Source organism: Rattus norvegicus (genome assembly GCF_036323735.1).
Source record: "Rattus norvegicus strain BN/NHsdMcwi chromosome Y unlocalized genomic scaffold, GRCr8 chrY_unlocalized_15, whole genome shotgun sequence".
NCBI classification, from domain to species: Eukaryota; Metazoa; Chordata; class Mammalia; order Rodentia; family Muridae; genus Rattus; species Rattus norvegicus.
In genome coordinates, this window is record NW_026947373.1 from 25,465 (window position 1) to 49,579 (window position 24,115).

The following is a 24,115-nucleotide window of genomic DNA, read 5'->3' on the forward strand; positions in this document are numbered from 1 at the left end:
TAAAAAGTCTTTAATTTCTTTCTTGACCAGGTTATCATTGAGTAGAGCATTGTTCACTTTCCAAGTATATGTGGGCATTCATCCCTTATTGTTATTGAAGACCAATTTTAGTCCGTGGTGGTCTGATAGCAGGCATGGGATTATTTCTATCTTTCTGTTCCTGTTGAGGCCCGTTTTTTGACCAACTATATGGTCAATTTTGGAGAAAGTACCATTAGGAGCTGAGAAGAAGGTATATCCTTTTGCTTTGGGGTAGAATGTTCTATAAATATCTGTTAAGTCCATTTGGCTCATGACTTCTCTTAGTCTGTCTACGTCTCTATTTTATTTCTCTTTCCTTGATGTGTCTATTGATGAGAGTGTGGTGGTGAAGTCTCCTACTATTATTGAGTGAGGGGCAATGTGTATTTTGAGATTTAGTAAGGTTTCATTTACGTATGTAGGTGCCCTTGTATCTGGGGCATACATATTTAGGATTGAGAGTTCATCTTAGTGGATTTTTCCTTTGATGAATATGAAGTGTCCTTCCTTATCTTTTTTGATGACTTTTAGTTGAAAATTGATTTTATTTGATATTAGAATGGCTACTCCAGCTTACTTCTTCTGACCATTTGCTTGGAAAGTTGTTTTCCAGCCTTTCACTCTGAGGTAGTGTCTGTCTTTTTCTCTGAAGTGTGTTTCCTGTAGGCAGCAGAATGCAGGGGCCTCGTTGCGTATCCAGTTTGTTAATCTATGTCTTTTTATTGGGGAGTTGAGGTCACTGATGTTGAGAGATATTAAGGAATAATGATTATTGCTTCCTGTTATATTCATATTTGGATGTGAGGATATGTTTGTGTGCTTTTCTTCTCTTTGTTTTATTGCCAAGTGGATTAGTTTCTTGTTTCTTCTAAGGTATAGCTTGCCTCTTTATGTTAGGCTTTACCATTTATTATCCTTTGTAGTGCTGGATTTGTAGAAAGATATTGTGTAAATTTGGTTTTGTCATGGAATATCTTGGTTTCTCCATCTATGTTTTACTGGATACAGTAACCTGGGCTGGCATTTGTATACTCTTATTGTCCGTATGACATCAGTCCAGGATCTTCTGGCCTTCATAGTTTCTGGCGAGAAGTCTGGTGTGATTTTGATAGGTCTGCCTTTATATGTTACTTGACCTTTTTCCCTTACTGCTTTTAATATTCTTTCTTTATTTTGTGCGTTTGGTTTTTTGACTATTATGTGACGGGACGTGTTTCTTTTCTGGTCCAATCTATTGGGAGTTCTGTAGGATTCTCGTTTGCCTATGGCAATATCTTTTTTTAGGTCAGGGAAATTTTCTTCTATGATTTTGTTGAAGATATTTACTGGTCTTTTGATCTGGGAGTCTTTACTCTCTTCTATACCTATTAACCTTAGGTTAGATCCTCTTATTTAGTCCTGGATTTTCTGTATGTTTTGGACCAGTAGCTTTTTCTGCATTACATTATCTTTTAGAGTTGAGTCAATGATTTCTATGGAATCTTCTGCTCCTGAGATTCTCTCTTCCATCTCTTGTATTCTGTTGATGAAGCGTGTATCTACAGCTCCTTGTCTCCTCTTTTGGTTTTCTATGTCCAGGGTTGTTTCTTTGTCTATGTTCCATGTGTTCTTTCTTAATTGCTTCTATTTCCATTTTTAATTCCTTCAACTATTTGATTGTGTTTTCCTGCAATTCTTTCAGGGATTTTTGTGCTACCTCTCTGTAGGCTTCTACTTGTTCTCTAAGGGAGTTCTTCACGTCTTTCTTGAAGTCCTCCAGCATAATGATGAAATATGATTTTGAAACTAGATCTTGCTTTTCTGGTGTGTTTGGATATTCCATGTTTGCTTTGGTGTGAGTATTTGGCTCAGATGATGCCATGTAGTCTTTGTTTCTGTTGCCTGGGTTCCTGTGCTTGCCTCTCGCCATCAGATTATGTCTAGTGTTACTTTGTTCTGCTAATTACTGACAGTGGCTAGACTGTCCTATAAGCCCGTGTATCAGGAGTGCTGTAGACCTGTTTTCCTGTTCTCTTTCATCCAGTTATGGGGACAGAGTGTTCTGCTTTCGGGCGTGTAGTTTTTCCTATCTATAGTCCTTCAGCTGATCCTGTGGGTCTGTGTCTGGTGTTCACCAGGCATGTCACTTGCAGCAGAAAAGTTGGCCTTACCTGTGGTCCCGAGGCTCAAGTTTGCTCGTGGAGTGCTGCCTACGAACTCTCTGCAGTGGCAGCAACCAGGAAGATCTGCGCCGCCTTTTCTGGGAGCCTCCGTGCACCAAGGTTCCAGATGGCATTTGGTGTTTTCCTCTGGTGTCAAGATGTGTGCAGAATGCAGTCTCTTCTGGTTTCCCAGGTGTGTCTGCCTCTCTGTAGGTCTAGCTCTCCCTCCCATGGGATTTGCGTGCAGAGAACTGTTTATCCGGTCTGTCCCTTCAGGCACAGGGGTCCTGTCGCTCCTGGGCCCTCATCCACGGGAAGCCAGAGCAGTATACAGTTTCCTCTTGGGCCAGGGATGTGGCCAGGGGTGGGCAGTGTTGGTGGTCTCTTCCACTCTGCAGCCTCAGGAGGGCTCACCTGACCAGGCGGTGAGGTCTCCCTCCCATGAGGTTTGGGAGCAGAGAGCGCTATTATTTCTTTTATACATAATTTTTCATTTGATGTAAGTGCTATGCACCACATACATGCAATTACCCCAGAATCCAGTCAAGGTTAGTGAATTCCACTTGGAACTGGGTTATCCTTTTGGTCCTATGTTAAGGAAATTTGAAAAAATAGATGAGCTATCTCTCCAGAACCTGCCCATGACTTTTGTCCTTCCTTTTGTACTGCATTAGTTGAACTTTAACAAACTCATTCAAAGAAAGAAGGTTTGTGAGAACTACAGAAATACATAAATGGCCCCTCCACTCTCATCCTTTCCCCTCCCCTTTCTCCCCCCACCTCTCCTCTCCCTTCCTCTCCTCTCTCCTCCTTTCCATTTCCCTTCCTTCTAGAAAAAAAAAGAAATACATATAAGGAATAGGAATGCTTATTGTCTAAACTGCCAGTCATCCATGAGGGCATTAGTAGATGCACAATCATACCTTAGCATCACTTATTGAAAGGGTTGGAGCAGAACTGTCAATCTCATCCTGTGTTATGATGTAGATTAGACTCATCAGATTAAATTAAGAATTGAAAAAAAAATCTCCTGGGGTTGAAAGTGGTAAGGAAATCATGCTTATGTATCATAAATGCAGTGCTAAGAGCAGGATTCAATCTAGTCTGGGGGGATGCATCCTTCAGCAGAGTCAACAGATCTTTGGAGAATGATTCAGTTCAAAACTGGGTATGGAGAAGGATTGTTGATATTGTTTTAGAAGACATCCCAACATTTAAAAAGTGTTTCTTTCAGATCAGTGAATGATTTTTGTAAAACAACTCATGGAATGAACTTTTGAGACCAACCATCAGCCTGAGAATTATTGTGTGAAAGAAGAAATTCTGTGTCTTTCCAGACTGTTGCTTTCAAAGCAACAGCCAAAAGTGTCCATCCTATGAATGATACATAGATATATACACATTATAGCAGGATGGATACTGAGTTTCTTCAGGTTCATGAATGAGGTATTCTGCAGTTGACCTGGCTCAGAAATTAAGGAAATTTGTGCCAACTCTTGAGACCTGAGTTCCTTCCCCATGAGCCCCATGATTGATGAAAAGAACAAATTTCAGACAACTTGTCTCAGATTTTTTGTAGTTGTGGTTTCCTGGTCTTGATCTACAGAAGGAAGGAAATCTAGTTTTCCAATTCTTGTTTATCCTATAATAATTCTTTCCGATGCACTCATGCAAATATATTACTGTGGATTTCATTGATAGGTTACTTTTGCTATTTGAATTCTGTTGCCAAAACTCTAGGAAATAAGAAGCACTGTATCAAAGCATCATATGAAAATCATGCTAAGGGAATGTGGCCATTGGTAATTTGTAACTGAGCTGAAACACTTACTAGACACAAACTTCTGTAAAAGGTCTTCTCTAGATTCCTGGTGTAGAAGCCGCTGTTCCCTAACAGAGAGTAGAGGATGAATCTCTTTGTACAGAGAAAAGGGATTTATCACAATGATCACAGTCTGTGGTCCACATAATTTAACAATGGATGGATATTTGTAAAGTCCAAGAATCCAGTAGTTGATAAGTCCACAAGCCTGGATGTCTCATCTGTTCATTATTATATGATTAAATCCTCAGTAAGCAGGTTCTAAGGTATGTGAGGGTTTGGTAGGAATGTGAGTGCAAGCTAGAAAAAGTAAAAGTTTCTTTCTTCCATGTTTTCTATGGTCTTCAATTATAATGCATTGTTCAGAATACATTGAGATTACCATTTTTCAATAGAACGTTCCTTTCAGGGAAACTGCAGCCTCACAACATGGCTCAGGAGTATGGGAACTGCAAGACCCAGTCTGGGAAGATGTTCCTATTCATCGAGCCCACCTACCAGTATTGCAAAAATACCCAAGAAATTCTCAATCAACTCCCTTTGAAACATGGTCTTCTGGGATTTGTAGACATCACAGCCACTAACAATACCAACTCAATTCAAGATTACTTATAACAGCTCACTGGAGTGAAAATAGTTCCTAGGTCTTTAAGCTAATCAAAGATTTCATAGGCATACTCAATGAACTAGTCTCCCTCCATCAGAATGGGGCGCTGATGACGTGGCTGAAGCAGATTGGAGCTCTGCTGTTATGAAAAGGATGGCAGTAAATCCCATGCTGACAGCTGTCATCCAGGCATGTGAAGGCCAGTGCACCTGAGAGTTTATGTGCATCATGGAGGAGGACAGTACTTTTTGTGACTTGGATTTACAAAAAATTGACTTTTATTCAATTCCTCAGTGCTTAAATATAATGCTGTTTGCATGGAACCATTGGGTAGGGAAACTTAACATCACACAGGATTGATTCTCCATACTTTATGTGCTCACATGTCTCTACCTCTAAGCCCATGTTCAACAATCCAGTGCATCTATATCTCCAGTGAATCAATTACCTTTTTTCTACCATGCTTTTCTGCTGAAGTCATTTTGCAGAAGTCCACTTCCTAGTGAATATTAAAACAATGGATATTCTGAAGTTGTGTATGATCCACACACAGGCCTTTCCCACTTCAGCATTTCCAACTTTCAAATGGTGTTCTCAACCTTTCCCTCCACAAGCACAAAAGTCCGCAGTGGTATGAGGATGCTGTTTGAAAAATCAGATGAAGAGTTTTACCATAGTTGTTCCTCACTGTAGCAATATTAATGTAGATGGAAGAGCATATGATAAATTCAGCTCTATTCACAAACTGGTTAATTGCCAAGAAAATCCCAAACAGTTGTGAGTTGATTCTAGTCAGAGTCCCAGAAAAGTCAAATATGAAATGCAAAATTTCAGAGCTCTTCAAAGACTGTCTATGAAAGAATCTGCTTGCAAAACACTGTCCTAAAATATTTATTCCATTCAGACTTTTATATTTTGCTTTGATGTTTATTAATAATGCAACTGCAGGTCTCTTCTCTGGTCTCCAGTGCGAAGGATTCATTCCTAAAAAAGATGTATCTGCAGATGACTAAAAATATAAAAATAAGAATAGATCTTGATTAAAGTTCTGAGTTAAAGATGCAACATCCTATCACAAAGATCATATTAGAAGTAGATTTGACATATATGTGTATATATTTTTATTTTTAGTGTCTTCTTGTATCTGTTCGCACGGATTTTATTGAGAATATGTGTGTATCGGTGTAAATTAGTATGTAATACTCAGTCTTCCTCTCTTTCTGTCAGTTGTCAGTAATGGAGTAGAAACACTTTTTTATTTTTATCAAAGTTAATAAAGATTTATTATAGGTAGAGGGACAGAAGATAAAATATGGATTGGGTTTATCTATGTAATTTTTCAATAATAAGTATATCCCAAAATATGGATTTTACCTTTGAGCAAACCTTTTGTATAGTCCTTAAGGAATGAGATGTGAATGTCTCTGTTGGAAACATGAACATATTATATTATAAACATTATATGTATACAATAATCTATTCCTTTGTTTACATTTCAAATGTAATTTCCCCAATTGGCCTTTCTTTCTTGAATCACACAAGCCATTCTGATCCTCTTAGTTTCTAAGGTGGTGCTCCCCATCTACATGCCCACTTCCACTTTAGTCCTCTACCATCCCCCTTCTCTGGGATATGGCATCTCCACAGGACCAATTGACTCCCTTCCCAGAAATGGAAGATGAGGCAGTTGTCTTCTCCATATGCTCTACAATCTATGTAGCAGAAGCCATCTACTGGCACAAATATACACTTGTTTGTGTTAAATTTCCTGAGACTCTGAAGGGTAAACTTTATTGATAGTGTTGTTCTTCATATTGGGTTCCAATTCCCTTCAGTTCCTTCAGGCAATCCACTAGCCATGCTTTTCTGGCTCTCAGTTTCTGTCAAATGGTTATGTGTATGTGAATCTGTCACCATCCGGTAATGGCAGAGCCCCTCAGATGACAGACATATTAGGGTCTCATCTGCAAGCACATCTTGATATCAGGAGTCATCTGAGGATTTGGAGTATGTGGATGAAATTGTTCTTCTAGTCTGGTGGTCTCTGGATTGCCTTTCCTTCAGTCTTTGCTCCTTTTTTTCTTTGCATTTTTTTTTCATTTTGGACATTTATAAGTTAAAGATTTTGAAATGTGGGGGCATCACCTTCTCTTCACAGGTGGGCATGTCTAGCTACAGAAGGTAGTCTCTTGTGGTTCTATCTCTTTGCTGCTTACTATTTCAACTACCATAGTCCCAGTAAATTTATGGAATCCTCTTGCATCCCTGGCATCTGTGACTTTCCTGGAAATGCCCAAGTTCAACACCCACCACTGATGCTTATTGTTATTTATTCCAATGTTCCTTTAGATTTCTCTTTTGTCTTTATATTGTTTCTACACTCCCCATTTTGTCCACCCTTCCTACTTCTAGCAAAGTCCCTCCATTCCTCTCTCTTTTATTATCATTTTGCTCTCAATTCTAAGTCGGTTGCAAGAATCCTCAGTATGGCCTTCTAACATTTTACCTTCCATGTGATAAATGATTTGTTTATTGGGTATACTGATCTTTTTGGCTAACATTCACTTCTCACTAAGTACATCCCATGTTATGTCCTTTTCGATCTCTGTTACTTCACTAATTTCCAGGTCCATCCCTTAGCCTACAAAGTTCTTGGTTTCCTCATTTTTAATACCTGAGTAGTATTTCTTTGTTTAAATATAGTACACTTTCTGTATTTATTCCTAAGTTGAGTTGACATATATCATGACTGTTTGCAGCATTTGACTTATATAAGTATGGCTGCCCTGAATATGTTCAAATACTTGTCACTGTTATATGTGGATCATATTTGAGTATTTGCATTGAAGTGATTGGTAAAGCCGGGTCTTCAGGCAATGCTATTTGCAATATTCTCTGAACCTCCACATTGATATCCAAAGTGGCTATACATATACCAATCCCACCAGCAGTGGTGGAGTGTTCCTTTTTCTCTACATCATAGCCTAGTCTGCTACTGCATTAGTTTTTTGTCTTAGTCACACTGATTGGTGTAATGTAAGACTCTCAAGTTCATTTCAGTTTGTATTTTTCTGATAACTAAGGATTTCGAAGATTTCTTGATATGTTTCTCAGCTACTGAGATACCTCAGTTGAGAATTCTTGTGTTAGCTTGCTAACCCAGTTTAAAAGTTGGATACTTTGTTGTGTGGGAGTTTACCTTTCTGAATTATTTCTATATTTATTATTATGGCACTTTACCAGATATAGGGTTGGTTAAAATCTTTTCCAAATGTGTAGATTTCTGTTTTATCCTATTGGCAGTGATCTTTGCGTTAACAAAAATTTTAAGATTGTTGAAATTTCATATATTGACTGGTGATCTAGGAGCCTGAACCTTTGGTATTTTGTTCTGTAAACTTTCTCCTGGCAAATGTGTTTTAGGCACTTTCTGACATTTTCCCTTCTGTTGGTTTCTGCATATATGGTTTTATATAGATTTCCTTGATACACTTGGACGCGAACTTGTAAGAAAGAGAAAGAAATGGATCAATTGGCACTCAGCTATAGCCAGACCAACAGTTAGGTAGCATCATTTCTTAAAATGCTTTCTGTTATGTACAACATACTTAGTCATCAGGTAAATGCACATCAAAACAACCCTGAGATTCCACCTCACATCAGTCAGAATGGCTAAGATCAAAAACTCAGGTGATAGCAGATGCTGGAGAGGATGTGGAGAAAGAGGAACATTCCTCCATTGTTGTTGGGATTGCAAACTAGTACAACCTCTTTGAAAATCTGTCCTCAGTTTCCTCAGAAATTGGACATTGCACTGCCTGAGGACCCAGCTATACCTCCCCTGGGCATATACCCAAAAGATGATCCAACATACAACAAACATACATGTTACACTTTGTTCATATCAGCCTTATTCATAATATTCAGAAGCTGTAAAGAACCCAGATGCCCTTCATCAGAGGAATGGATACAGAAAATGATATATATTTAGACAAAGTACTACTACTCAGCTATCAAAAACAATGAGTACATGAAATTCATAGTAAAATAGATGGACCTAGAAAATAATCATCTGGTGTGATCTTTCCCAATCACAGAAAACACACAAAGTATGGATTCATTGATAGGTCGATATTAGCCCAAATGCTCAAATTTCCTAACATACAATGCACCGAACACATGAAACACAAGGAGGGCCAAAATGCAGATGATTCACTCCTTCCTTATATTTAGAGTAACTAAAATATAAATAATAGGTGTAGGTAGGCATTGTTTTAAGGAGACTGAAGGAATGGCCATTCAGAGTTTGCTGGACATGTTCCCCCATATATATATACCCAAACTTGAAAAGATTGATGAAGCTAAGCAGTGCATGCTGGCAGGAACTGTATATAGATCCCTCCAGAGAGACACAGCTAGAGCATGTGAAACACAGAGACAAATGCCAGCAGCAAATCACTGAACTAAGCATAGGACCACCTTTGGAGGAATTAAAGGAAGGACTGAAGAGGCTAAGGGACTTACAACCTCAAAGAAAATACTGCCAGCCAACTAGATCTTTCAGGTACTAAATCACAACCCAACTCCATATGTAGCAGTGAATAGCCTTGTTGGGGCACCATTATGACGCTCTTGGTCCTAATAAGATTGGACCCTTCATGTAGAGGAAAGTACGGTCGGGTGCTTTAAGGATAGGAATGGATGTGGAGGGTACAACCACATTATAGAAGGGGAGAAGGAGAGGTTCGGGCTGATGGCCTGGAACCACAGAAAAAAATAAAATATGAAATGTAAATAGTAAATACCAAATTTAATAAAAATGGGAAAAATTGTAATCTTAAACGTCAAAAATTTTACTCTTAAATAAATATAGCTTTTGAGATTTTAAAACATTTATTTCCTATGGAGATGAATATTGTTTATACACATGGAATACAAGTGCTCAGCACTATATTAGCTAGTTATATGGAGCCTCAGAAATGAACTCTGATGTTCTAGAAATATCTTTCAGTATAATTTTAAAAAAGTTTTTGAATTATTTCAACATTTATCTGATACTTCTTTATTATGTCCAATTGCTGTTAAAAAGATACAGAAAAGTACTTATTCTTTTTACAAACGTTGTTACACATATTCCAGCACTGACTCAATATGAATTAGGGGGGATATTATAAGGTATTATTAACCTACTGTCTTCCTGTAAAAGTAAATTCTGTAAGCAATTATTTATTGGATCTTGATTTTTTTATTGTATGAAATATCAAAATCTACATTGACATGCCATTATCCTTTACTTAAACTATTAATTTAATCGATTGTAATATGGACCACATGTAGTGCACCATAGGAGAAATGTAAGGATTGCTGTAAATCGTACTGTCTCCTCTTTGTTAAGCTTGGTATGTATCAAAATCAGAAAGGTATAGTGACTCATATTGACATGTAAAAATGATGTAATTACATATGGTGTCCTCTGCGGTGAAAATGATAAGCAAGCTTAGTATTTAAGATTTTAAATATTTAATGGAATCAAAGTTATGTTAGATTGCTTTTAATGGTAATCTTCTGAGGAGATAATTGGGCCTTAGTAACCAATGCCCACAAATATGATACACTCCTCTGCTTATTATTTTAAATTAATAATACCTGGAGTAGGCAAATGCTGTATGAAGTTTCATCCACTATACCCCTGTTTAGAGATTGGATATGTCAGAGATGAAAAGGGTTATCTTCGGTTCTTTATTGAATTTTATTTAATTAAATGAATGTTTTCAAAAAGAAATATTAAAGAATATACCCATACATGAACAGATTTTTGTCAAAGGTTATTGTTAATGTTTTCACACTGTGTAATTTCGCTATAGGGTCATGCAATATTGTTAATGTATCTGAGGCATTCATCCCATTAAATCGACCAATAATCTTCAGCATGTTCAAATTACCAACATCCATATTGAAACCTGTACCAACTTTTAACTTCATTTCCTTTTCTGCTCTTTTACAATTTGATGCCATTTTTCTAGTATTTACCATGTATTTATAAATTAACCTGTTTCTGTAACCCACTCAGAATCACTTGTGTATATTCTTCAACAACTTTCACTCAATATGAAAGTTCAGGTCTTTTACAATTTTTGTTTACAATTGAATGAAGCACTTCCCTGCACAAGGTCTTCTTCTACAACTCTGGGTTCTCTTCCAGAAGTGTTCTTCCTATGATTCCTTTCACATAGCCAGGTTTCTGTTTTAGGTCTGAGTAGAACTAGAACTTTGTAACAACTTTGTTTTTCCTGTCTAAAGTTTCAATGGAAAAAAAAAACTCTTGGTACATAATTTATTAGGGGAAAAATAGATCATTTTATTTTCTCAAATAAAGAGAAACTATAAAATGGTTGATGTTGAAAATGGTACTTGAAAGAGAGAAGGGGATAGTGATCACATTGGTGACAGAGAAATAATAGTTATCTGTAAGAGAACAATGGTAGTAAAGATAAAAAATGATGGATCATGATTAATTTTCATGAGAGCATATGAGGAATTGTTAGAGACTTAAACATTGTGATAGGATTTGAGATAGAATGAAGAGCAGGGTGGAAAGTAACGAAGATTTTAACTTGGAGACAAAGTTTGATGTTTTCCATTTAAGTAACAAAGACAAGATGATGGGATAATTTAACAGATTAATGTAAAGGAAGTTAAGTATTTAATGTCTCTTAATTACCTGAGAGGATATTTCAAATAGACATTATATTTTAAATATTATGGCTGATAAATCTCCCTTTAGGTATTAAAATATGAACGTAATTCACATTTAAAATTTTGCTTCATATAGGAAGATATTTTCACATTTTAATACTAGTTATTTCATGATCGATGATTCTGAGTATGTGATATTTGTCTACTTTTCATCTGTGATCTTTCATCTTTGTAACTATGTATGTATGTATGTATATATGTATGTATGTATCTAGTTATCTATCTATCTATCTATCTATCTATCTATCTATCTATCTATTGCTCTGATCTATCACATATAGCAATCCATTTGTTTTATTTTCTACCTTACATAGGTCTAGAATCCTGAAATTATATCACATGCTGGAAAAACTAATGAGATATGTTACATGCTAAAACATATGTACAGTGACATTACTAAATTAAGTCTTAGTGTTTTTATCAAATAGATAAGGAAATTTGATAGTATAATAATTAATCACCTACATTGAATCTATTTTCTGAACAGTGATGTTAAAATGAATCAAATTTATAGAGCAGGTTTTAAAATTCTTGAGTGCTAATGTATTTAGCAATAAAGTTTCATAAAATTAGAAAATAGAGTTCATTTTTATGTTACATATTTATATGTATATACATGTACATACACACATACACACAAATATATCTATATATATACATATATATATACATATTTTAACTGTGTCAACATACACATATATATGTATATACACATACACACATGTATATGACATATACATATGTCCTGATATACACATACATATATAGACATATATACACATATACATATATCCATACATGCTTTTTCAAAGTAAAGACCTTGCTTTTAGAAGAATTTGCCTAGGCATGACATATATGGTTTAGCCAAAGAAGAGAAAAACGTTGTTATTTCTAAATGACTCTGTGTGAGTAATCATTTTTTTTTTGTTTAACATGATGATTGTTTAGCGATCTGACTTCCATGTACTTGGGGATTGATATGATGTCCTTTGCTTCTCTAATTCACTCATACACTTACTCCAGAAATAAGTGATTCCTTATTATGTTTCCAGTACAAATCTAGAAAATAGACTTATAAAAATATATTTGTAGTTTCTGCTTTCCTTCAAGGGCTTCACCATCTAGTGAATATATAATCAAATATCATTGTTTATTAAATATATAATCTGCACAAACAATTTTCTTCCTATATATATCATTTTGATCCTCCAAAAATTCATTTAGTTATCAGTCCACTTCTTTTTTTAAATACTAGAAACAGTGTGAAAAATTCCTCTTTAAAATAAGATATAATGAAGTTAAAATTCAAGTTCCCATAATATATTGCACCAAGTCATTTTTAAAAATGTATTATACTTGATGCCTTAAGTCACCAAGTTCAATAAATTGTAACTATTTTGTTAGTAAAATATAAAACAAAATAAAATCTAAGGGAAATATATTAATAAGATACAATTACAAATTGTTTATTCACTCACATATTCCCTTCTATATCTTTACATTTAATATAGAACTAGAGGATTGGGGATTTAGCTCAGTGGTAGAGTGCTTGCCTAGCAAGCACAAGGCCCTGGGTTTGGTTCTCACCTCTGGAATAAAAAAAATAGAACGAGAAAATAATTAAAACCCCTAACACAACTTCCTACAACCCTGGGATCAATGTTTGGAAATGGAATTTTCGAGATGAAAAGTGAAAAAAAAAAGTGAAAGTATGTGACCCTGCTAGTAGATGCTTGAAAAAACATGTATACTTAGGTTGATGTTCTACAATATAAACCTGACTTATCCCTACAACTAGATGGTGTGTGCTTTTGGCCAAACAGAACAGGAAAATTAACAGATGAGCTCCATGTCTTACACACTTTTTTTGTAAATTTGCTTGAAATCATAGTTTTGATAATTATCATCTTAACCAAAGACAGCATTAGGCTTACATACTCACAAGCGCCTTGTTTTCACCTTTTGTTAACTAACTGTATTTTATTTCATACAAGAGTAAGAATAAGTAACTGCTATTGATGTGGTTTTAAGGGTTTGTAGTACCATTACAGCTCATAAGTTGTAAGTGTTTTTAAACTTTTTTATAGGAAACATGGTCAAAGCATGTACTCTGTCTTAATTTTTCTCATCTGATCACATATTGGATTACCCATTTCAACATTAGCTGCAATAGCTGTAAATGATTGGAATGATCTCTATCCCACTGAGGAGAAAATCATGTACAGAATTACTCAGCTACAGTAATATATTTGTAGCAGCAGCAAAAGTTTCAAATACCTTATATTTTTCAAGGAAAAGTTGACTATACAGACTATGGCAAACACTTAAAGCAGCAGCAGCAATGTTTCTGACTCTTGAGTCTCTGCTGATCTTCAATTCACTGAGAGCGGCACAGCATATAACTTCTCTTTTTCCAGGTTACTGACAGAAGCCTGGTTGTTTCTAGTATGTTGTGCAACTGCTGTTATTTCCTGTTTGTTATGACAACTCTACAAAACTGGACTACTAGTGTATTCATGAAATACTTTCTATTGGAACAGACTGCCTCTGCTAAACTGTGAACTGATATTCTGCTTTCCAGACAACACAGATGGGAGTTGCTCCAGTGAACCTTTCTTTCTTTTTTTTTTCTTTTTTCTTTTTCTTTGGAGCTGGGGACCGAACCCAGGGCCTTGTGCTCGCTAGGCAAGTGCTCTACTGCTGAGCTAAATCCCCAACCCCTCCAGTGAACCTTTCTAAGCAGGGCCACCAGCACACCCATCAAAGCCCCCCATTCTTTCTTTTGCCTTGTGTGGGTGGAGGGATAAAAAGGAGGGTAAAGCTTTTAAGAGTCATCATCAAACATAGATATGTGGAAAAAATAAAGTATAATTTGAAGAGTTATCAGCTGTGGGCTTTCCTTGGAGTGGAATATTACTCAGGCATTTGATGTATGCTGCATGGCAGGACCCTGAGGATACCAAGTTACTACAAAATGGCTGGGATTCTCTGGTTCTGTATGTATCAGTGAATATAAAATTATCATAAGTAGTGGCAAGAAACAGGAGGTTTGAGGTCTGGTGGAGGGAGAACAAAGATGGTTCCTGTGTGCAAAATCCATGGCATCTCAGCTTCATAAATTCAAATAAAGCTGGGTTAGAGAGGGAGTGACAGACACACACCATACATGCTGTGCACTATACCAATAATAGCAAAGAGCTAACTTTTCTGCTGTATATATTTTGATTTCAAACCAAACCAAAGAAAACAAACAAACAAACAAACAAAAAAAAAAAAAACAAAGAACTATGAGTGTGAATAAAGATTCACTGGAAGAACTTTGTCGGAGGCTCTCAATATTCAACACTAAATAAATAATCTAAAATCAATGATGACCCACTCACTCATGGAGCTGGGCACAAAGTAAACTTGGCGATAATATTTTGAAACTGCATTGAATCCCATGGTAAGTGTTCATTGTGCAATATGTTGAAAATATTTGCACGCTATTTTTTTTTTCAGTCGGTACAAGTTTTTAGTCATTTGTGTGAACATTCAGCTTCCTGAGGTCCAGGCTCTCTAACCATTGTATTCCTGCTGCAAGGACAGCACTGACAGCAGTGAATCATAATGAGCTCTTGTCCAGTTACAGAAGAAGGAATTGAGGGACTAAACTACAAATCAAAGAGTTCACAGGTAGGGATCCATGGCTCCAGCCACATATATAGAAGAGGATGGCATTGTCTGGCATCAATAGGAGGAAATGCCTTGTCCTATAAAGTCTGGTTTTTCTAGTGTAGGGGATGCCAGAATGTTGAGGTGTGAATATGCAGGCAGGATTGGTAGCAATCTCAAAGAAGCAGGGGGAGGGTGGATGGAAGAGACGGGAACCAGAAAAGGGTATAAAATTTGAAATGTAAATACATAAAATATTCAATTAAAAAAGAAGGAAATGAGGTAGAAAGTTACAGGAGGCTTAACTCAAAAGAGTGAGAGAGCTTCTAGATGCTGGTATAAGTCAAAGATTAAAGCATTTTAGTTATGTATGAAAGGCAAGGGTCAGGAGACTATAGCATTTTATGTTTTTCAAGAAAAATCATTGAAATAATAGTTCCATTTCTTATATGAACACAGAAATTTTGCAGCCATCTTTGTTTGATGGGGCCTGTTGTACCTCCCCTTGATCAGAGGGGTCTTCTCCAACAAATTTTGGAGGAGAATTGGAAAGATTGGAGAACTGTAAGATAGGAAATGAACATTTGAAACTCCTTTGGAAACTCTGTGGGACAGAAAGCTGATCACACAGAAGACTGGGCAATACTGAGACCTCAGGGAAGGAGAGACTGCCAATTCTGCCCACCTGGGCCCACATCCCTTGCCACAGACGAAACTGCAGAGTGTGTCTGAACACATGAATATAGGAGCAGTCAAGCTGCAGGATTCCTGCAGTCCAAACTGCACCTGGATCTGAATTGGTCCAAAAAGCATTCTACACCCAAATCTCTTGTGGGGTGGGGAAGACTTATACCATCAGAGGGGCAGAAACCCCTGAAAACTCTTCTCACATTCCCGACTCAAGAAAAAAACACCTAGTTCCATCTGGGCCTCCTGTTCATAGGGACTTAGGAACAGTAGGGGCAGGACATTTCTGATTGCGGCTCTCATAGAAACCTGAAAGTCAACCGGAGGAGCGACATCAGACCTGAGACCAGAGGTGAATCAAACTTTTCTGCTCTAAGTGACCTGACTGGTGGACTCAGGACAAGCAAAGGCAGAAATCCTCTGGGACCAGGAACTTCCGGTTTCCAGCTGGCTCCTGAACCTCGTGATCCCAGCCCAGAGCTCCCTGCTCTTAAATGCAGAGACAGAATGCTGATCACCCAGGAGTGTGGACAATACTGAGCCTACAAGAAACTGAGACTTCCAGGTCTGCGCACCGTTATACACATCTCTGGCCCAAGACAAAACAGCATAGTGCTTCTGGCCCAGGAATATAGTGGAGTAAAACTGCAGGACCACCATGTTCCAGACTGTGCCTGGATCCGAATTGACCTGATCAAACAGCTCCCTGCACCCAAAAGCTGATGGTGGGGGGAATAGAACACTCCTGGGAAACCAGAGGAGACAATTCTCTGCCCAGATTCCTGACTCAACAGGAAAACACCTTGTGCCATCTGTGCATCCCCCCCTCCCACAGAGGAACATAGGAGACGTACGTGCAGGTCCTTCTGATTCCTACCCACAGGGACAGCTGAAAGCCAGTGGACAGGAAAACTATCCACCTGAAAGGAGAAAACTCTGTTCCCATAACAGGGATCTACATACATAAAAGACACCTTACTAAATCTCAAAGCACACACTGCACCGAACACAATAAGAGTAGGAGATTTCAACTCCCCACTCTCATCAATGGACAGGTCATGGAAAACAGAAACTAAACAGAGATGTAGATAGACTAAGAGATGTCATGAACCAAATGGACTTAACAGATAATTATAGAATATTCTATCCTAAATCAAATGGATATACATTCTTCTCACCACCTCATGGCACTTTCTACAAAATTGGCCATATAATTGGTCATAAAACAGGCCTCAACAGATACAGAAAGATAGAAATAATCCCATGCATCATATCAGTCCACCACGGGATAAAGCTGGTCTTCAATGACAATAAGGGAAGAACGCCCACATATACGTGGAAGTTAAACAATGCTCTACTCAGTGATAACCTGGTAAAGGAAAAAAAATAAAGAAATTACAGACTTCTTAGAATTTAATGAAAATGAAGGTACAGCGTACCCAAATTTATGGGACACAATGAAACCTGTTCTAAGGGGAAAACTCATAGTGCTGAGTGCCTGCAGAAAGAAACAGGAAAGAGAATATGTCAGCAGCTTGACAGCACACCTAAAAATCTAGAACAAAAAGAAGGAAATACACCCAGGAAGAGTAAAAGGCAAGAAATGATCAAACTCAGAGCTGAAATCAACCAAGTAGAATTAACGATAATCATAGAAAGAATCAACAGAACCAAAGGTTGGTTCTTTGAAAAATCAACAAGATAGATAAACCCTTAGCCAGACTAACGAGAGGACACAGAGAGTGTGTCCAAATTAACAAAGTCAGAAATGAAAAGGAGACATAACTATAAAATCAGAGGAAATAAAAAAAAAACATCAGATCTTACTACAAAAGCCTATATTCAACAAAATTTAAAAATCTGCAGGAAATGGACAATTTCCTAGACAGATATCAGGTGCCAAAATTAAATCAGGAACAGATAAACCTTTTAAACATCCACATAACTCCTAAAGAAATAGAGGCAGTCATTAAAGGTCTCCCAAATGAAAAAAGTCTGGGTCGAGATGTTTTTAGTGCAGAATTTCTTATTCATAATAGCCAGAAGCTGGAAAGAACCCAAATGCCCTTCAACGTAGGAATGAATGCAGAAATGCGGTACGTCTACCCAAAGGAATATTACTCAACTATCAAGAGCAATGACTTTATGAAGTTCATAAGCAAATGGATGGAATGGAAAATATCATCCTGAGTGAGGTAAACCAATGACAGAAAAACACATAAGGTATGCACTCATTGATGAGTGGCTATTAGTCCACCTTGTCGAATTACCCTAGATGCACAGAACACATGAAACTTAAGACAGATGATCAAAATGTGAATGCTTCAGTCCTTCTTTAAAAGGGGAACAAGAATGCCCTTGGGAGTTAATAGGGAGGCAAAGATTAGAACAGAGGTAGTAGGAATGCCCATTCAGAGCCTGAGCCACATGTGGCCCATACATATTCAGCCACCAAACTAGATACGTGGATGAAGTAAAGAGCTGCTTGCCGACAGGAGTCAGATGTAGATATCTCCTGAGAGACACAGTCAGAATACAGCAAATACATAGGCAAATGCCAGGAGCAAACCACTGAAGGAATCAGAGAAAGGACTGGAAGGGGCTCTGGACCCCATTTGAACAACAATGCCAACCAACCAGAGCTTCAAGGGACTAAGCCACTACCCAAAGACTATACATGGTCTGACCTGGGCTCCAACCACATAGGTAGCAATGAATATCCTAGTAAGAGCACCAGTGGAAGGGTAGCCCTTGGTCCTGCAAAGGCTGAACCCCCAGTGTACTTGATTGTTGGAGGGAGGGCTGTAATGTGGGGAGGATGAGGAAGGGAACACCCAAAGAAGGGGACAGGGTAGGGTTAGGGGGATGTTGGTCTGGAAACCGGGAAGGGGAATAACAGTCGAAATGTAAATAAGAAATACTCAAGTTAAAGAATGTAATCAGATAAACCCATACCGATTTTCACTTCTTCATAATTTCAAGAAGAACCTGAAAGAGAATATATAATATTCCAGAGGCAAAAACAGGAATTTAAATTAGCCAGCATAAATATGTTTTTAAATTTTTCTTTTTTCTGTTATTTAATAATTCTGAGTATTCCTCTATAAATGATAAGACGGTTGTGTAATGTCTACCGATCCCGAAAGCCTGAAACACTGTGAAAAACTGTATTTCTCCCTATGTGGGTCTTTGGTCAGCATCCATTTCATTGCCCATCTAAATTCTCTGTTTCTCAAGTAGATCAGAGGACTACGTGAGGATGTCACTCTCATGTAGAGGACCAAGGAACTTTCCGTACTTGCATTTATTTGCTCTTGTGAGCATGTAAATAAAACTTTCAGTTCCAACAACAAAACATGGCCATCCAATGGGATCCCCGTGAAAAAAAAATCTTTCTTTCTGCCATCAGTGAACTTTAGCACACTGGTAACAACACAGACAATAATATAAAGGAATAATCCTGGAATAATAATAATAATAATAATAATAATAATAATAATAATAATAATGCCCTCGAGGTATCACAGACTAAGGAATGTAAATGTTGCGCCCTGTTTTTCAAGGGATATTATATCCATGAAATCAAATTACCTCACACATAATAATCACTCACCCTGTCACGGCTTCAAGAGTGAGTTGAGAACCAGAGTGGCCTTTTCTTAGGAAAAGAGAAAGATCCATCAACCTTCCAAAAAGAAAACCAATCCAGACAGTCTGTGTGAGGATGGTTAGCTTATACATGACTAACACACACACACACACACACACACACACACACACACCACGCACACACATGCGCACACACACACATGCACACCGACACACAAGCACACAGACACACAAAGAAACACACACTCAGACACACACACAAACACACACAAACACATCTCTGATCTCTGTTTCTTAGAGTGTCCAGGTGCACACCAGGTGTGAAAGGATGAAGTGGGCCCAGGAAACTGTCAGTCAGCAGAATCTTGGTCTGCCTGCAAGTGAGTTAGGGGTTCCTCCAAGGCATTCAGTGTCACAGTTCTTTTCGAAGGTATTAGGTGATTTGCGGTGTGCATATATCTTACTCAGGGTGAAAAAGGGCTACACAAACCTTGGAGACCAGGACGTGTTTTTCGGGTGCATTTACATTGATGGAGACCTCCTTTGGTTGACCTTCTTTAATCTCTGTCCCAGCCTCAGTCTGTGGTTCAGGGATCTCCGTTTGACCTCCTCAGAAATCGACTCCACTGAATGTGCCCCATCCCCACCCGTGAGGTCTTGCTTGCTCGAGTTCAAAGGATTTCATTTTCGGACTCTACTTTCTCCATCAGATTAAATCCTCAGGAAGGTCGCCCTCTAGATGCCATGAATTAACCAGTCCATCGACTTTCTGCATTAACCCGTATGTCCCCTAATTCTGGCCGGTTCTCTCTGCACTGAGCTATCTCTCCGTCATCCCCACCGACCCTCTGCTCCTGTCCTCAGTCGCCCTCAAACACTCACAGAATCTGTTCCAGATTTCCTTTCAGAGAGGTCGATGCTTTCCCCCTCACGGGCGTTCTTGTTTCCTATGTCCTCTCTGCATTTGTAGATTGTAGATGGAATGAGATTTATCGCACAGCTGATACCATGCATAGGTAAACGCCAGCCATGTTTGTGTCTCTAGGTCTCAGTTCCCTCTCGAGCTGTTTTTTTTTTTTTTTTTTACAGTTTCATATATTTTCTCTTAAGCTTCATGATGTCATGCCCCATGCAATGATGTCAATTCTAGACCCCATTATGTGATGTCCCCGCCCTAATGATGTCATGCCCCACCCCATGATGTCATGCCCCACCCCAATGATGTCACACCCTGATCCTGTTAGGTCATGTTCCCGGTACCCTCCTTGCCAGAATGATTGTATCTATTTATCAGGTAACATTCTGAATGCTGACCTGGCACCACACTCCTTCAGTCTCCCACCATTTACAGTCCCTCCTTCTAACCTCTCCCCTTCTTCTCTGAGAGAGTGGAGGACCCCTCTGGGTACACCCTCTCCCCTGGCACATCAAGTCTCTGCAGGACTAGATTCATCGTCTCCTACCAGCTCTTGAAAACGCAGCCCGGGTAGGAGAACAGGATCCACAGACAGGCGACGGGTTAGTGACACCACGTGAAGACCATTCTGCAACTCTGCCTCTCTCAGTCCTTCCCTCAGCTTTTCAGTGAGACTCACTGAGCTCCATCTGATATCAAGCCCTGTGCCTCTGCTTCTGTGTCAGTCGGCTGCTTGGTGGAGCGTTGCAGAGGACAATAACGCTACCCTCCCATCTGCAACACAAGAAAGGACCGTGAATAATGTCAGTTTTGCTGATTGCCCAGGGGAAAAGTCTCACATCCGGCCACTTATCCTTTGGCCATTCCCTCATTTCCTGTTCCATCTCTGTCCCTGTGTTTCTTATAGAGGGGGCAATTTCTGGGTCAAAATTTTGGGGGTGGGTTTGGGTACTTATCCATCCAACTTGAGTCCTCTGTGGCTACTGAAAGTGGCCATTTAAGAATCTGTATCCCCACTGTAACAAGTCTCAGCTAAAGTCACCGTCAAGGAAGCCACGGTAGCCTAACAAATCACAGATTGCTGGCAAATCATACAGATAGTACCCACCCTGGACAGTCACTGAATCAGTTTATTCACTTGGCCCTCTGCCCCTCTTGCCCGTCTCTACCAAGAAATGATCCTCAAACCCCATTTCCCTTCCCATCCCTCAGCCACTCAATTCTTTCCTTCCATCTGCCTCCTGTCATTATTTTATTCATTATTCTGAGTGAAATTCAAGCATTTTCTTAGGTCTTTCTTCGTGCTTAGCCTCTTTGGTTCCATAGATCATAGTGTGTGAATTCTGTACTTTATGGCTAATACCCTCTTTTAAGTGAATGTGTACATGTTATTTTGGGTCTCAGTTACCTCATTCAGGACAATACTTTCTCATTCCATCTACTTGACTTTATCTTCTCAATGTCCTTATTTTTCATATGTGTGTAGTATACCATTGTGTAAATGAACCACATAATCTGTAGCCATTATTTGTTTTAGGGGTATCTGGCTTATTTCTATTTTCTGTTCACTATGAAGAAATCCACTAGGAAAATGATGGAGTACATGTCCTTGCGGTATGGCAAAGGTCTTTTCAGATATAAGGCCAGGTGTAGTATAACTGGGTCTTTAGGAAGAATATTCCCATTTTCTCAGAATCCACTGGACACATATGCTAAACATATACGGATTTGCTCTTCCCCCAGCAAATTCTATTTGTATCCTGATATTTATCTGCTTCCTCAAAAGAGGTTTCCCCCGGACAAGGCCTCTATCATAGACTCAGGTAATCACATATTAACCTTCTTCCCATTTTACATGGTCAGTAAATGCTAGAGCCTATTACTGATAGCCAGAGGGGAAAGTTGGTACTGGAAGTTTGACTGTCGGGATATGTAGAGATGCAGAAGAGAGTAAGAGGAGAAGCGAGAAGACTGAAGAAAAAGAGGAGGAAGTAATGATGGAAACAATCCATATGGCCTGGAGAAAGCACATGTAGCAAGGGGTTTTATGGTTTGGGAATAAGTTATAATAACGTTAGATCTACCCAATACACATTTATAGATTATAATTATAATAACCAGATTGTGTGTTTTCTTTATGGGCTCATTAGGTTTGGAAATTCCAACAAGCTTTCCTCAACAGTATTTCTGGATCAAATTTTCTGTTAATAGAGATCTCCTCTTGTATGGGCTCTAACCATTGCTCCATAGTCCAGTAGAAACAGCTGTTTTTTTCCTCAGTCATGTCTCTTGTATTTTCTATGGACATCTGTGTCTTCAGTGTTCCAGGCCCAGTGTTCCTTTTTCTCAAGATCTTCAATGATCTCACCAAGAGGAGTTTCAGTTTTCTCAACTCGTTCCACCTAGTTGACCGCAGCTTCACAATGTCCTTATTTTTCATAGGTGCATAGTATACCATTCCAAATATTTCCTGATAACAGTGAACCATGGTGAGCAGGGTAAATTTTCCCAAGGAAACTTAAAACATTCAATCTCTAAATCTACATCTCCTAATCCCATGATGCTTGGGTTGACTGAATGGCCATGGCATGAGCAGATTGTTCTAAGGGACATCAAAGCCATTTCCTTCTCCAGTAATGGCTGCCATCCCTCTGTCAGAGATTTTTTCCCTGGTAATTTTCGGTGACTGATGTGATTTAGAAATTGTGAAAACATCTGCATGCTGGAAAGCCAGAGATGTTTCAGGTTGACCTTTCTTCCACAGCCAGGTGACCTTCACCAGAGGAATGGATAGAGAAATGACCTATATTCACACAATGGACTACTACTCAGCTATCAAAAACAATGAGTGCATGAAATTCATAGGGAAGTGGATAGAACTAGAAAATATCATCCTGAATGAGGTTACCCAATCACAGAAAAACACACAAAGTTTGCACTCATTGATAATTGGATATCAGCCCAAATTCTCTAATTAACTATGATACAATGCACAGACCACATGAAACTCAAGACAGAGGACCAAAATTCAGATGTTTCAGTCCTTCCTTAAAATGGTAAATAAAATATCCATAAGAGGGGTAGGGAGGCATTGTTTTTCAGAGACTGAAGGAATGGCCATTCAGAGTCTGCTGGACATGTGGCGCGCACACACACACACACACACACACACACACACACACACACACATATATATATATATATATGTATATATATATATATATATATATATATATATATATATATATATGCACCAAAACTATTTTGAATAAGAATTTGGGAGTTTATCATTTGAAGTCGGTACAAAATATTTACACTGTTATATTGACTTTGTAGCTGGGCCAACTGTGTTGACAAAATCATTGCAATAAATGGAATTATAAAACAGAATTTTGAGTACACATTAAGGAATATTTATAAAGTCCCCTATCAAGGAATGTACAATAAGAATGTGAAATACAATATTCATTCAATTAAATATTTGTAGGGAGAATACTGGCCTTTGGGAAACAGAGAAAACTTAGAAAATTGAACTATATGTTCACAGGAATGAACTTGGGAATTAATTATTATCTAGAAGAATCTCCTCCAATCCATATTTCTAAATCTTTTCTACCCATGCCAAACCCTGACTACCTTTCTCCATTCAGAACATGTAACCACTAATGAAGCAAGAGATTTCTCTAGCTTTAAAGAGATGGAGTATGTAAAGGTTTCCACTGTGTCACAGGAGACATACCTGTGTCACAGGAGACATACCTGGAAAGGGCACTCCAAATCTGATCAGTGTAAGGAAAACTGTTTAGGTATTAGGCCATGGCAGGTCTCAGTGACGTCATCATTAGTCCCTCCTTGAAATATCTCTTGTAACCTGGAGGTCCCTGTCTTCTTCTGTGATGTCA

General features: G+C 38.4%; 1 long non-coding RNA gene across 1 annotated transcript; it reads right to left on the bottom strand.

The window, feature by feature from the left end:
* Positions 1–5,472: 5,472 nt before the first annotated feature.
* LOC134484599 (uncharacterized) lies at positions 5,473–24,062 on the bottom strand. The gene is made up of 5 exons (XR_010062087.1): positions 23,973–24,062; positions 20,761–20,987; positions 19,302–19,373; positions 5,966–6,015; positions 5,473–5,600 (listed from the first exon to the last, which is right to left on the bottom strand). It is a non-coding gene; the product is annotated as an uncharacterized LOC134484599 (long non-coding RNA).
* Between the last annotated feature and the right edge of the window lie 53 nt (positions 24,063–24,115).